This window comes from Cervus elaphus, chromosome 17, assembly GCF_910594005.1.
Source record: "Cervus elaphus chromosome 17, mCerEla1.1, whole genome shotgun sequence".
Lineage (NCBI taxonomy): Eukaryota > Metazoa > Chordata > Mammalia > Artiodactyla > Cervidae > Cervus > Cervus elaphus.
The window spans coordinates 2904854-2916822 of NC_057831.1; positions in this window are offsets into that span (position 1 = coordinate 2904854).

An 11969-nucleotide genomic window follows, 5' to 3' on the forward strand; every position below is an offset into this window, starting at 1 on the left:
TAAATGACCCAATCAAAAAATGGGCCAAAGAACTAAACAGACATTTCTCCAAAGAAGACATACAGATGGCTAACAAACACATGAAAAGATGCTCAACATCACTCATTATCAGAGAAATGCAAATCAAAACCACAATGAGGTACCATTTCACGCCAGTCAGAATGGCTGCTATCCAAAAGTCTACAAGCAATAAATGCTGGAGATGGTGTGGAGAAAAGCAAACCCTCCTACACTGTTGGTGGGAATGCAAACTAGTTCAGCCACTATGAAGAACAGTTTGGAGATTCCTTAAAAAAACTGGAAATAGAACTGCCATATGACCCAGCAATCCCATTGCTGGGCATACACACTGAGGAAACCAGAATTGAAAGAGACGTGTACCCCAATGTTCATCGTGTCACTGTTTATAATAGCCAGAACATGGAAGCAACCTAGATGTCCATCAGCAGATGAATGGATAAGAAAGCTGTGGTACATACACACAATGCAATATTACCCAGCCATTAAAAAGAATACATTTGAATCAGTTCTAATGAAGTGAATGAAACTGGAGCCTATTATACAGAGTGAAGTAAGCCAGAAAGAAAAACACCAATACAGTATACTAATGCATATATATGGAATTTAGAAAGAAGGTAATGATAATCCTGTATGTGAGACAACAAAAGAGACACAGATGTATAGAACAGTCTTTTGGACTCTGTGGGAGAGGGCGAGGGCAGGATGATATGGGAGAATAGCATTGAAACATGTAAATTATCATATGTGAAATGAATCACCAGTCTGGGTTCGATGCATGATACAGGGTGCTCGGGGCCAGTGCACTGGGATGACCCAGAGGGATGGGATGGGGAGGGAGGTGAGAGGGAGGTTCAGGATGGGGAACACACGCACACCCATGGTGGATTCAAGTCAATATATGGCAAAACCAATACAATATTGTAAAGTAAAATAAATTAATGATAAATAAATCCACATCTCTAGCATCTCTTGTATTGGCAGAAGGATTTGTTACCACTGCATCACCTGGGTAGACCCAGTTCAAACATAAACATTATTAATATAAATGAAAATAAATTAATTTCTCCAATTAAAAGACAAAAATGATCACATGTGCATGCTAAGTTGCTTCGTGGCATGTCCAACTCTGTGTGACTGTATGGACTGTGGTCCCCCAGGCTTCTCTGTCCATGGGGATTCTCTAGGCAAGAATACTGTAATGAATTGCCATGCCCTGTTCCAGGGAATCTTGCCAACCCAGGGATAGAACTCCCATGTCTTACATCTCCTACATTGGCAGGTGAGTTCTTCACCACTAGCACTACCTGGGAAGCCCAAAAATGCTCATAGTGGACAACAAAGCCAACTTTATGCCATTTACAAGAAGTTCACATAAGATATAAAAACACTGAAAAGTAAGGGAAAATAGGATTGAAAAAAATGCACCATGTAAACAATATCTAAAAGAAATGTTTGTATCCATATTAAAATCTAACCAGTAGAATTTCAGGTAAAAATCCTCCAAAACATTAGTTCAAATAAAGAGGAATATATATATACACACACACACACATTAAGATTAGCACAATGTTGTATTGGTATAACAATGTATGCATAGACAAAGGAATAGAGATCACAAAAATATATCCACAGATATATATGAATGCCTGACATAATACAGGTGACACTCTTAAGAAAGCCAATATTCCAGTGAACAGTTGGACCAACTATTGAGAAGAAACTTAACTATGTATATAGTAAAACTAGGTATTAATTTTCTAATAATAGGGGAAGATAATTTACAAAAGAAAGATAAGTAAATGTAATTTTTAATAATATGGTTTCTAAACCTAATTGAAAAATATTTACAAATATATCTCTCTAAAATGAAACTTGAATTAAAACAATTTCCCCCCAAAATCCTACACTGTCTTAGCAGAAGGCAGTTACTTAGCTGGGTTTCAGGGAGAAGATGGTGGTGGGAGAAGCATGAATATGGCCACCCAGGTTTGTATGATCTGGTCTCCAGATGAGGGTCATGATGCTGAGGTTCAGAGATAGGACATGGCATTCAGGCAGGCCCAGCATATCCTGGAGCTGGGCACAGTTTGTAAACAGCACTCAGGTGTCCAGCAAGGAAGTCAATCAGGATTACCTCCTTATCCTGGAGTCTTAAACTCCAGCTGTTTCTTCCCAGAGAAGATATGTGACCTCAGTCACTTCAGCTGTGCCTGTCTCTTTGCCATCCTGTGGACTGTAGCCCACCAGACTCCAGGCAAGAATACTGGAGTGGGTTGCCATGCCCTCCTCCAGGGGATCTTCCCCACCCAGAGAGTAAACATATGTCTCCTGAAGCTCCCACATTGCTGGCAGATTCTTTACCCACTGGGCCACCTGGAAAGCCCCCCAGAAAACACACATTTTGCTAATTCACACAGAAACGTGCTAGATGCTCTGCAACCAGGGCAAGTGGTAATGGTAAGACATGGGCCCAATCCCAGCGGATATATGAGTAAATTTCTGGTCTTGATTATAGGAATAAAGTAATAGCCAGATTACTAAATTTAGGGCATAAATCCTGAGTGAGAGGAGCAGCAGGGTGAACCTAGTTCTGTCCCTTGGACTCTCAGATCTCCTTCTTAACTATTTCTGACTGTAGATAGATTTGGTCTCAAGTCCCAGGGCGAAGGCTAGACTCAAGCGGGAATCAAATGACTCCAATACAAGTATAAAATAAGCAGGGGGAGTGGGCAATGAGGGAGGCCATTATGTCAGTGGTTTGCCTCCACCCCAAAACTCCAGATTAATGGGCAGCAAAACATTGTCATGTGCCCATAAAAGCAGCCAATGACTGATTTCCTAAATCTGGTGTGACCTACTCAAATGCATCCTGCAAATCAGAGCCACACCACGGCAGCCTAAGCACATGCCTCCTTTGCTGAAAGCTCTTTGCTGTTTCCCCACTATGTATAGAATAAACCCTAAAGTGGCTTATAAATGCATCCATGATATATGCATGCCTATTTCTTAAACCTTATTTCATTGAGGTTTCCACACACTTCAACTTTATAGCATCAAATGAATTTCCCCTAGAAATTCCCAATCAGCCTATTTTCCTGAAATACCAAACTTGTTTCCCATTGGCTCAGGTGGTACCATCTAGAGACCTAGCAAGTCTGTCCTGATGTCCCTTCCCTTGTGTTCTCCATGTCCATATGTATCTCCTTCATTGCCTTTATAATTATTCATTCTTTCTTTTTGTTCTGTTTGTGTGTGTGCTATACATCTACATATTATTTTTCATATTCTTTTCCATTATGGTTTATCACAGGATATTGAATATAGCTCCCTGTGCTATACAGTAGGATCTTGTTTGTCCATCCTATATAGATTAGCTTGCATCTGCTAATCCCAGCTCCCAATCTTTGCTGAACAGAAGAAACTACACACAATATTATAAATCTGCTACACTCCAACAAAATTTTAAATAAATAAAATAACAAAGGTATAGATGGATTTATTTTCTATTCTTTATTTTCCAACAGTTTTGAAATTTGATTATGCTACTTAAAGAAAACATTTTATTTTAAAATTTAGCATAAAGTAACTTGAAATTGATGAACTCCATGTGAGAGCAAATTGCAGTCAATTCTTAATTATCCATGTGCCACTGAATTCACAAAGTATTTAATCTACACTTGATTTGTTTTCATCCAAATGGGACTCCCTTGGTCACTAAGAATACTCTGTGGCTGCTTCAATCAATCCCTCCATCAAAAAATGTAATTATGTATAATATTTATTTGGAACTGTGAGTTCAGGATTGTAGAAAAATCTTGGGAGATATGAAGGGTTCTGGTCCTGCACTGTCACAGGAAAAGCCAGACTAACAGGTGACAAAATACTGTATAAATGAGAAACTGGCTGTGACTAAAGAGCCAAATTGCAGGGAACAAACTCTAGAGATGAATGAATGCCCAGTAACAATATTAGACTCATTCATTCTTAAAGTGTCCACTATGTCATATATTCACGGTACTCACTGCACTGAGAGGTAAAGATAACAGAAAGGAATGTCAAGCAAGACAAAATGGTGATGACTCTTTTTCATTCAGTAAAGAAAATAGACAATGATATTACAATAAAGTGTGATGATAGCTACAACAGCACAGGGTCTTGTCATTATTTGGTTTTGCTTTTTCTCCCATTGAATAACAGTATTTTATTAATTTCTATATCTCTAAAATCTAGCATACTGTCAGTAAGCACACTGTAACTGATAAGTGCTTGTTGAATGATTTTCTTTTCCAACCATTTCCAAATTCAACTAGTTTGTCCATATTTAAATGCTTCCATTATATTCTCCCACTGGAGCCCTCTTATTCCAGTGGGATACATCTTCTGCAGGCAGGATACTGCCTACCCACTCACTTTTCACTGATCATGCTGTCTCCCGCTCAAGACCCTTCAGTGTCTTTCAGTGACTTTAGACTAATATACAGCTGTCCTATGTTGGCGTATAAAGCTCTTTGTTTTCTAAGTCTTGATGCAATCACAACCTCACTTCATTCCACCATACCCCATTGCTCTAACCACATCTTTGTCTATTCCTCAAACACACTAACCATCTCCATATAGGGTCTTTGCAGCTTTACTCACACTGCCTGGAAGTCCTCTGTCCCAGCATCTTTAGGTATCTGCATCTTTTCATTCAGGCTTCTCTTCACACATCACGTGCTCAGAGAGACCATCCCTGACTTCCCCAGCTAGAGTAGCCCTCTATTCTCATCTTTCTGTATTCCCTTACCCCTTCTTTTTTCCTTCTTAACAGTCATCACTACCTGATATTATTGAATATCTGTCATGCTCCAGAAATAATTCTAGGTGACAGGTATACTTGTGTGAACAAACAAACAAACAAAATACCTGCTTGGAGCCTACATTTTAGAGGGAGGAAAGAGATATTAATTTTTTAAGATGAATTAACTTGTATATCATATGGTTGCAAGCACTGTGTAGTAAAACAAAGCAGGGGAAAGACTAAGAGCACTAGGACTTGAGGGAGAAATTTTAAATAAGGAAATCAGAGAAGCTGATCTGATTATCAGTATGGTAGTTAGATAGTGCGGAGAAGCAATGGCACCCCACTCCCGTACTCTTGCCTGGAAAATTTCATGGACGGAGGAGCCTGGTAGGCTGCAGTCCATGGGATCGTTAAGAGTCGGACACGACTGAGCGACTTCACTTTCACTTTTCACTTTCATGCATTGGAGAAGGAAATGGCAACCCACTCCAATGTTCTTGCCTGGAGAATCCCAGGGACGGTGGAGCCTGGTGGGTTTCCATCTATGGGGTCACACAGAGTCGGACATGACTGAAGCAACTTAGCGGCAGCAGCAGCAGAAGTTAGATAGTGACAAGCAGATCCCTGACCCAGTCTCATGCCTCAGGGTTCCTCATAATTTGAATCCCCTTGAAATGTTCCAAGTTCCTAACATTTAGGATTTCCTGGGGCCAGGTGTTCCATGGAGGGACTTGAACCATGGTTCCAATCTCTTCTCTTTGAAGCATTATCTAACTTCCAAACCTAGGCGTAGGGTTGACAAGGTGCTTCAAGGAACCTGAGCCTCTGTCATCCTTGGGGTCACATGATCAAGCTCCAGCTTAAGGAGGATGGCCTGATAAGAAATGACTTCAACTGGCCCATGCAGCATTTCTTCCTTGGGTCAAAGGAACTGAACCACCAGAACAGTGCTGACCTACTGGTTTGATGTGACTCTAACATAGACCAGACATTGAACTATGAATCTCCATGTGCACTGAATGGACAGGAAACAAACTCTTCATTGACAAATCACTTTCCTCACCTGGGCCCACGACTTTTGTAATCCATTTCCTAATCAAACAATTTCTATAGACAAAGGACTCACAATAAATATTTCCACATGCCCTACCAGCCGCCTTGCCAGTTATCTCTAACTGCATAAAAATTACCCCAAAACTTAGTGGTATAAGACTACTATTATCTCAAGAATATGTGAGTCAAGAATTTGGATAGGACACAGCAGGAATAGCTTGTCTCAGAAAGCTTGTTAGACTTGAAAGCTGAATCAAAATTTTCTGAAAGTTTGCTCTCTCAAACATCTGGCAGTTGATGCTCCAGCACTTATACACAGCATGGCCTCTCTTCATGGTTTGGGCTGGTTCACAAAATAGTAGCTGAGTTCCAAAGTCTTGGATCCAAAGAAATCCAAGGAGAAACCATTAGTAGTCTAGTCTTGAAGTGTCGATGTTTCTATTTGCTGAGGTATTTGCAAAGGCATGCTAGTTTCAAGGGATTGGATAGATTCTGCCTCAGAACTTCCCAGGTGGTCAGTAGTTAAGACTCCACACTTCCACTGCAGGGGACACAGGCTCCATCCCTGCTCAGGGAACTAAGATCCCACATGCTGGTAGTGTGATTAAAAAATAAAAGGTTTTGGCACTAGCCAGGTTCTGGAAGAGGATAAGGGACTAGAAATAGTGCTATTTCATTTTAGAAAAAATATAATCTGCCATTGAAAGCTTTATTGAAAGCCTTGCCTTTGAACAAGGAATTGACATGACATTTGAACAAATGGAAAAACTTTCCAGACAAAGCAGGGGCAGAACTCTTCAGATGGGAGCATGGCTGACACATTCAAGGAAGAGCCAGGACACCAGTGTCATAGAGCACCATGTAACTACTGTCTCTGAAGGCCTGCCACCTCCCTGTTCAATTTACTCACAAAATACAGGGCTTTGTCCTGTCTCAAGTCTTAGGGAAAGCCTTTCCAGCCCAAGCGATGTCCTCATTCTGGCTACTTTGAGCAATTTATATCTTAGTGTGGGAGTAGGAGAAACAACTGTGATGTGGCTCAGAGCCATAATATTCTGACCATTGCATAGATCGATGCCTCCATTAAAACTTTAAATAAGCTTTAATCAGTTTATGATGTGACTTATATCCATACAAACAAGGCAATTTAATGTGAAATACAGATTTTTGTCAATTTTGTTTCTATATCATGTCTTTTTAAAATGTGGTCACAAATGTTTATCAAGCATATCTAGTATCTTTCTTAAAGTCACACAACAAGCCAATTTTTTCAAACTAAAGATGCACATCTGGACTCCTCTAGTGGCCCAGTGAAATGTGCACTTCCATTGAGGAAGGGCATAGGTTCAATCTCTCACAGAGGAATCAAGATCCCACATGCTGCACAGTGCAGGGAAAAAAAAAAAAAAAAAAGCACTTAAAAATATTGGCAGCTTACTCTTTTTTATTGAATACAGTTATTTGTACATGGAAAATTATTTCTACTTCTCAAACCAAGTTGTATCAGTGGGAGCATGTTTTGTTCACTACAATAAAATTGTCTAGATCAAGTTAAAATTTTTGTTAATATAAATTTGTTTAGATATATTAGCAAAATTTCTCAATCTTTGTTTATATAAATTTAAAGTAATTAATTATGGGAACTATTAGCATTTTAAATATATCCTGAGTATCATATTTTAAGTAATATTCTTATTGAGAACCTAAATACAACAAATAGATTTTCTCAGGAAAAATTTCTATTAATACAATGTTAAACAATTTTCATATTTGTGCATTTGGGAAAAAAATTATATGTTTCAGAAGGTAAAGTGGTCTTATAAATGTAACCACAGATCATACAAAGCTTACAAAATATCTAAAAGCCAATAAGAGATAAGATTTTACGTATCCAGAAGAGCTTAGAGTTTATAAAAGATATGGACAGGATTCCTTAGCTCTAGAAAGGAAAACTTTATATCTTAAAAATAGAACAGATGGAAAACCTCTGAACTGTCTGTCTGAAAGTTACATCCAGACATCTGTGAATGAAAAGAAAATTGGGTAAGGTGAACTGTGAGACCATTTTCTATATAAATTTTGCAGTCAGTGACCATCATTAAAAGTAGGGGCTCAGAGGAGGATCAAGATTGCAGAGTAGCAGGATATGGAATTCAATTCCTCCCATAAACACATCAAAAATACTACTACTGTGGAACAATTCTCATGGAAAACTAACTGTAAACTGGTAGAAGATCTGTACAACAAAAGCTTCAAGAAAGATAACCACATAACTAGATAGGAAGGAGAAAAAGTCATCCTTGAATGACTATCAGTTTAAAGCTAGTACATATAGTTATGGGTTGATATACTTGAACTTCATGTTAACCACAAATCAATACCATATAATGGGTTAACAAAAATAAAGGAATTCAAGTGTACCACAAAAACGTCATCAAACCACAAAAGGGAAAACTAAAAGAAGAAATGAACAAAGAAAAACTACAAAACAATTGGAAAACTAGGAGTATATGGGAGTAATATATACCTACAAATCATTATTTTAAATGCCAATAGAATAAATGCTCCAATCAAAATACACAGAGTGGCAGACTGGATAAGAAAACAAGAACCTACAATATGCCACATACAAGAGACCATTCCAAGGCAAAAGACACAAGGATTGAAAGTGAGGGGATGGAAAAATATAGTTCATACAAAAAGTAATAAGAAAGTGAGAATAGTGGATGCTTATATCAAATGAAATAGAATTTAGAACAACGTCCATAAAGAAAAAGAAATGTATTATATAATGATAAAGGGATCAATAGAAAAATAGGATATGACGTTCATTAACTTATATACACTCAATGTAGGAGCACCTAAATATATAAAGCAAATATGAACAGACATTCAGAGATAAATTGATGATAGGAAACTTTAATAACAGGAAACTTTAACACCCTGCTGACATCAATGAATAGATCATTCAGGCAGAAAATAGATGAGACAGCCAAGATCCTAAATAACACAACAGACCAGGTGAAGTTAATTGATATATGCAGAACACTGCATCTAAAAAAAAAAAAAAAAAATTAGAAAATGCCATTTTTTTCAAGCATGTGTGAAATGTTCCCTATGGTCTAAAACATACTGTGTTCAAAATAAGCCTCAGCAAATTTAAGAGGATAGAATTTGCTTCCAGTATGTATGCTGATCACAACAGTATGAAATTAACCACAGGAAGAAAAAAGGAAAAGAAATAATACTTGGAGACTAAAAAATATTTTACTGAAATGTCAGTGGGTCAATGATGAAGTCAAAGAATAAATAAGAATATATATCTTAAGACAAATGACGATGAAAACACCTTAAAAAATCTATGTGATGCAACAAAAGCAGCTCTAAGAGGGAATTTCATAGTGAAACAGGCCTTCCTCAAGAAACAAGAAAAATCTCCTTCCTAAAATACTAACTAGCAAAGAAAAAATAAACAAGCAAAACCCAAAGTCAGCAGAAGGAAGGAAATAATAAATATCAGTGAGAAAATAAATAAAATGGAGCTTAAAAAATAGAAAAGATTAATAAAACCATGAGCTGGTTCCTAGAAAGGGTAAACAAAACTAACAAACTTCTGGCCAGACTCAACAACAACAAAAGAGAGAGGATCAAAATAAACAAAACTAGAAATGAAAGATGAGAAATAGCAACTGATATCACAGAAACACACAAAAAAAACCATAAGAGAATATTATGAACAATTTTCTGTTGTTCAGTCACTCAGTCATGTCTGACTCTTTGCAATGCCATGGAATGTAGCATGCCAGGCTTCCCTATCTTCACTATCTACTAGAGCTTGCTCAAACTCAGGTCCATCAAGTTGTTGATGTCATACAAACATCTCATTCTCTGTGGTCTTGAATCTTCCTGTCTTCAATCTTTCCCAGTATCAGGGACTTTTCTAATGAGTCAAATCTTTGCATCAGTTGACCAAAATATTCAAGGTTCAGCTTCAGCATCAGTTCCTCCAACGAACATTCATGATTGATTTCCTTTAGGATTGATTCTATGCCACCATCACAGTCGCTGTGCATCTGGGTCACCATCACAGTCAGGGGTGGTGGCTGAGAGGAGCTACCCCATATCCAAGGTAAGGAGCAGCAGCTGCGCTTTGCAGGAGCAGCCATGAAGAGATACCCCATGTCCAAGGTAAGACAAACCCAAGTAAGAAGGTAGGCACTGAGAGAGGGCATCAGAGGGCAGACAGACTGAAACCACAATCACAGACAACTAGCCAATCTGACCACATGGAACACAGCCTTGTCTAACTCAATGAAACTAAGCCATGCTGTGTGGGGCCACCCAAGATGGATGGGTCATGGTGGAGAGGTCTGACAGAATGTGGTCCTCTGGAGAAGGAAATGGCAAACCACTTCAGTATTCTTGCCTTGAGAACCCCATGAACAGTATGAAAAGGCAAAAAGATAGGACACTGAAAGATGAACTCCCCAGGTTGGTAGGTGCCCAATATGCTACTGGAGATCAGTGGAGAAATAACTCCAGAAAGAACGAAGGGATGGAGCCAAAGCAAAAACAACACACAGTTTTGGATGGGACTGGTGATAGAAGCAAGGTTCGATAATGTAAAGAGCAATATTGTGTAGGAACCTGGAATGTTAGGTCCATGAATCAAGGCAAACTGGAAGTGGACAAACAGGAGATGGCAAAAGTGAACATTGACATTCTAGGAATCAGCAAACTAAAATGGACTGGAATGGGTGAGTTTAACTCAAATGACCATTATATCTACTACTGTGGGCAAGAACCCCTTAGAAGAAATGGAGTAGCCATCGGCCATCGTAGTCAACAAAAGAGTTCGAAATGCAGCACTTGGATGCAATCTCAAAAACAACAGAATGATCTCTGTTTGTTTCCAAGGCAAACTGTTCAATATCATGGTAATCCAAGTCTATGCCCAACCAGTAATGCTGAAGAAGCTGAAGTTGAATGGTTCTATGAAGACCTACAAGAGCTTTTAGAACTAACACCCAAAAAAGATGTCCTTTTCATTACAGGGGACTAGAATGCAAAAGTAGGAAGTCAAGAAACACCTGGAGTAACAGGCAAATTTGGCCTTGGAGTATGGAAGAGGAAGGGCAAAAGGTAATAGAGTTTTGCCAAGAAAAAGCAAGGGTCATAGCAAACACCCTCTTCCAACAACACAAGAGAAGACTCTAGACATGGACATCACCAGATGGCCAACACCGAAATCAGACTGATTTGCAGATTCTTTGCAGCCAAAGATGGAGAATCTCTATACAGTCAGGAAAAACAAGACTGTGAGATGACTGTGGCTCAGATCATGAACTCCTTTTTGCCAAATTCAAACTGAAATTGAAGAAAGTGGGGGAAAACACTAGACCATTCAGGTATGACCTAAATCAAATCCCTTATGACTATACAGTGGAAGTGAGAAATAGATTTAAGGGACTAGATCTGATAGACAGAGTGCCTGATGAACTATGGACAGAGGTTTGTGACATTGTACAGGAGACAGGAATCAAGACCATCCCCAAGAAAAAGAAATGCAAAAAAGCAAAATGGCTATCTAAGGAGGCCTTAAAATAGCTTTTTTTAAAAAAGGGAAGTGAAAAGCAAAGGCGAAAAGGAAAGATATACCAATTTGAATGCAGAGTTCCAAAGAATAGCAAGGAGAGATAAGAAAGCCTTTCTCAGTGATCAGTGCAAAGGAATAGAGGAAAACAATAGAATGGAAAAGACTAGAGATCTCTTCAAGAAAATTAGAGATACCAAGGGGATATTTCATGCAAACATGGGCTCAATAAAGGCTGGAAATGGTGTGGACCTAAAAGAAGAAGATATTAAGAATAGGTGGCAACAATACACAGAAGAACTATATAAAAAATACCTTCATGATCCAGATAATCATGATCATATGATTACTTACTAGAGCCAGACATCCTGGAATGTGAAAACAAATGGGCCTTAGGAAGCATCACTATGAACAAAGCTAGTGGAGGTGATGGAATTCCAGTTGAGTTATTTCAAATCCTAAAAGATGATGCTACACTCAATATGCCAGCAAATTTGGAAAACTCAGCAGTGGCCACAG